Source organism: Larimichthys crocea, chromosome I (genome assembly GCF_000972845.2).
Source record: "Larimichthys crocea isolate SSNF chromosome I, L_crocea_2.0, whole genome shotgun sequence".
In the NCBI taxonomy this organism is placed as follows: Eukaryota; Metazoa; Chordata; class Actinopteri; family Sciaenidae; genus Larimichthys; species Larimichthys crocea.
This window is the reverse complement of record NC_040011.1, coordinates 11,383,645-11,388,560: the sequence shown is the minus strand read 5'-3', so window position 1 is coordinate 11,388,560 and position 4,916 is coordinate 11,383,645. Positions and strand designations below refer to the sequence as shown.

Genomic DNA, 4,916 nt, shown 5'->3' with positions numbered 1-4,916 from the left:
TAAAAGGAATCCTTCGACCGGAGTTGACCAGCGGACCTAAGGTAACTTGTCATCATCCACTACAGTCCTCCGCTCACCAAGCGCTATCAAGGGACCACAGAGCAGCACGTACAGAGAGTTAGACGACTCGGATGTGCCAAACAAGCCACCCTGTCTTGCTCGATCGTTACCTGTTTGGTTAACACTGGTCGTTCGTGAGGAGCTGGACGAACGGACTGAGTGCACTTGGACTCAATGTGCCAAGCAACATTGACAAGTTTTCCTTATTTTACTAACAAATCAGTCAATGAATCCCACAGGTCTGAAAATAAAAACGTGTTCACATCTTTTGAAATGGCTCAGTGCCAGGTAGGGCCCAGATGTGAGCGAGGTTCTGTGTGGGAACATCTCACGCAAGGTATCTCTGGTTGGGTCGGTCACTGACGTAATTTGCTCACATTTGAAGTGATGAAAAGCTGTCCTTCGAGCGGAGTTGAACCGACGACCTAAGGATGGCCTGTCTTTATGAGCCTACAGTCCTCCGCTCATACCACTGAGCATCGAAGGAGCACACAGCGAGAGGTCTCAAAAGGTCCAGGCTCCTAATGGCATCACTAGGTAATCTGGGAATGCGGAAAAAACTTTACGGTTGGATGCTTTGGCTTCTCAACAGACACTAGCTAAAAGGGAATCCTTCGAGCCGGAGTTGAACCAGCGACCTAAGGATAACTGTCATCATCCACCTACCGTTCCTCCGCTCTACCACTGAGCTATCGAAGGGAACCACAGGCAGCACGTACAGAGAGTTAGACAGACTCGGATGTGACAAAGCACCTGTCTGCCTCGACGGACATTGCTGTGTTAAACTGGTTACGTTCGTGAGGAGCTGCGAACGCTGGTGCGACTTGGCACCAATGTGGCCAGCCCATGCAAGTTTTCCTTATTTACTAACAAATAGTCAATGAATCCCACAGGTCGTGAAAAATAAAAACGTGTTCGCATCTCTTTTAAATGGCTCGCGGCCAGTTAGCGCCAGATGTGAGCGAGGGGTTTCTTGCGTTGGGAACATCTCAAGCAAGGTAATCTTGGTTTGCGCTGTCACTGACGTAAAGTTGCGCACATTGAAAGTGATGAAAAGCCTGTCCTTCGAGCCGGAGTTTACCCAGCGACCTAAGGAGCCTGTCTTTATGAGGCCTACAGTCTCCGCTCTACCAATCGAGCTATAGAACTGGGAACACAGTAGCAGCACGTCAGAGAGTTAGACAGACCGGATGTGACCAACCACAGCCACCGTTCTTGCTCGACGTAAATGCTTGTTTACACTGTACGTTCGTGCGGAGCTACGAACGACTGAGTGCTGACTTGCACTCAATGTGCCAACAAACATTGACCAAGTTTTTCCTATTTTACTAACAATCAAGTCATGCAATCCACAGGTTCGGAAATAAAAACGTGTTCAGATCCTTTTTAAATGGCTCGTGCCAGGTAGCGCCCCAGATTGTAGCGAGGTTCTTGCGTGGAGAACATCTCAAGCAAGGTAATTCTCTGGTTTGGCGTGTCATGCACTAAAGTTTGCGCACATTTGAAAGTGATTGAAAAGCCTGTCCTTCGAGCCGGAGTTGAACCAGCGACCCCTAAGGATGCCTGTCTTTATGAGCCTACAGGTCCTTCCGCTCTACCAACTGAGCTATCGAAGGAGCACACATGCGAGAGGGTCTCAAAACGTCCGGCTCCTAATGGCATCAATGTATACGGGAATGCGGAAAAAACTTACGGTTGGGGATCTTTGGCTTGTCAACAGACACATATTGGACATAGCTTAAAGGGCCATCTCGAGCGGAGTTGAACCAGCGACCTAAGGAACTGTCATCATCCACCACAGTCCCCGCTCTACCAACGGAGCTAATCGAAGGAACACAGAGCAGCACGTCAGAGAGTTAGGACAGCTCGGAGTGACAAACAGCACTGTCTTGCTCGCCTACATGTTTTTTAACACTGGTCGTTCGTGAGGGCTGACGAAACGACTGAGTGCGACTTGGCACTCAATGTCCAAGCAAACATGACGGTTTTCCTTATTTTATAACAAATCAGTCAATGAATCCCACAGGTCTGATAAAAAAACGTGTTCAGATCTTTTTAAAGGCAGTCTGCCAGTAGCGCCAGAGTGTGAGCGAGGTTCTTTCGGGGACATCTCAAGCAAGGTACTTCTCTGTTTGGCGTGTCACTGACGTAACGTTGCGCGCACATGTGCAAGTGATGAAAAGCCTGTCTTCGCGCCGGAGTTGAAACCAGCGACCTAAGATGCCTGTCTTTATGAGCCACAGTCCTCCGCCTACCAATGAGCTATCGAAGGGAGCACACAGCAAGATGTCTCCAAAGCGTCCAGGCTCCTAAGGACTCATGTATCTGGGAATGCGGGAAGACATTACTTTACGGTTGGATGCTTGGCTTGTAACAGACACTATTGGACACTAGCTAAAAGGGCATCCTTCGAGACCGGAGTTGAACCACATTTGAAATGTTTGGCTTGTTCCAACAGACATACTAAAAGGGAATCCTTCGAGCCGGAGTTGAACCAGCGACAAGGATAACTGTCATTCATCCACCTACAGTCCTCCGTCTACCAACTGAGCTATCGAAGGAACACAGAGCAGCCGTCAGAGAGTTAGACAGACTCGGATGTGACAAACAGCACCTGTCTTGCTCGCGTACATTGCTTTGTTGAACACTGGTACGTTCTGAGGAGCTGACGAACGGACTGAGTGCGACTTGGCACTCACGATGCCAATCAACATTGACAAGTTTTCCTTATTTACCAACAAATCAGTTCATGAATCCACAGGTCTGAAAAATAAAACGTGTTCAGATCTTTTTAAATGGCTCCGTCCAGGCGTACGCCAGATAAATGAGCGAGGGTCTTGCGTGGGGAACATCTCAAGCAAGTAATTATCCTGGTTTTGGCGTGTCACTGCCGTTAAAAGTTGGCACTCATGAAAGTGATGAAAGCCTTCAATCGAGCCGGAGTTAGTGAACCAGCGACCTAAGGATGCCTGTTCTTTATGAGCCTAATCCTCCGCTTCTACCAACTGAGCTATCGAAGGGAGCACACAGCGGAAGGTCTCAAAAGCGTCCAGGCTCCATAATGGCACTCAGATGTATTCTGGGAATGCGGAAAAAAACTTTACGGGTGGATGCTTTGGCTTGTCAACAGCACACATATTGGACACTGTCTAAAGGGATCCTTCGAGCCGGCAGTTGTGAACCAGACGACTAGATAACTGTATCATCCACCTACAGTCCTTCCACTCTACAATGAGCTATCGAGGGAACCCACAAGCAGCACTCAGAGAGTTAGACAGACTCCGGATGTGACAAACAGCCACCTGGTCTTGCCGACGTACATGTTGTTTAACACTGGTACGTTCGTGAGGGAGCTGACGAACGACTGAGTGCGAATTGCACTGCAATTTGGCCAAGCAAACACTGACAGGTGTCCTTATTTTACTAACAAATCAGTCAAATGATCCACAGGCTGAAAATAAAAACTGTTTCAGAATCTTTTTAAAGTGGGGACTCGTGCCGGTAGCGCCCAGATTTCGCGAGGAGGTTTTGCGTGGGAACATCTCAGCAAGGTAATTCTCTGGTTTGGCGGTCACTGACGTAAAGGTGCGCACATTTGTGAAAGTGATGAAAAGCCCTGTCCTTCGAGCCGGAGTTAACCAGCGACCTAAGGTATGCTGTCTTTATGAGCCTACAGTCCTGCCGCTCTACCAACTGAAGCTATCGAAGGGAGCACACAGCACAGAGGTCTCAAAAGCGTCAGGCTCCTAATGGCACTCAATGTATCGCTGGAATGGCGGAAAATACGTTTCGGTTGGATGCTTTGGCTTGTCCAAACAGGGACACATATTGGACACTAGCAAAAGGGCATCCTTCGAGCCCGGAGTTGAACCACATTGTGAAATGCTTTGGCTTTGTCAACAGACACTAGCTAAAAGGGAATCCTTCGAGCCGGAGTTGACCAGCGCGACCTAAGGTAACTGTTCCCCTCCCTTATCATCCTACCGTCCCCGCTCTTACCAACTGAGGTATCGAAGGGAAACACAGAGCAGCACGTCGGAGTTAGACAAGACTCGAGTTACAACAGCCACCTGTCTTGCTCGACGTACATGCTTGTTTAACACTGGTCCGTTCGTGAGGAGCTGACGAAACGACTGAGTTGCGACTTGGCACTCAATGTCACAGCCACATTGACAAGTTTCTTCTTGTTTACTAACAAATCAGTCATGATTCCCACAGGTCTGAAAATAAAAAACGTGTTCAGGATTTTCTTTTTAAATGGCTCGGGCCGGTTAGCGACAGATGTGAGCGAGGTTCTTGCGTGGGAAATCTCAAGCAGTTAATTCTCTGGTTTGGCGTGTCCTGAACGTAAAAGTTGCGCACATTTGAAAGTGATGAAAGCCTGTCTTCGCGCCGGAGTTGAACAGCGACCTAAGGATGCCTGTCTTATGGAGCCTACATCCTCCGCTTACCAACTGAGCTATCGAGGGAGCACACAGCGGAGAGGTCTCAAAAGCGTCCAGGCTCCTAATGGCACTCAGGTATCGGGAATGCTGAAAAAAACTTTACGGGTTTGGATGCTTTGGCTTTCAAACAGACACATATTGGACATAGCTAAAAAGGGCATCTTCGAGCCGGAGGTTGAAACCACGACCTAAGGATGCGCTGTCGTTATGAGCCTACAGTCCTCCGCTCTACCAACTGAGCTACGACGGGAAGCACACAGTGAGCGGTCAAAAAGCGTCAGTCTCCTAATGGGCACTCAATGTTCTGGGAATGCGGAAAAAAACTTACGGTGGAGCTTGGGCTTCTCAAACAGACACTAGCTAAAAGGGAATCTCGCGAGCCGGAGTTGACCCGCGACCTAAGGATAACTG

General features: G+C 48.7%; 1 non-coding gene across 1 annotated transcript; it reads right to left on the bottom strand.

Annotated features, from left to right (window-relative positions):
• Positions 1-670: 670 nt before the first annotated feature.
• On the bottom strand, positions 671-759 carry trnay-gua (transfer RNA tyrosine (anticodon GUA)). The gene is given in 2 exon segments: positions 671-706; positions 724-759. It is a non-coding gene; the product is annotated as a tRNA-Thr (tRNA).
• Positions 760-4,916: the final 4,157 nt, after the last annotated feature.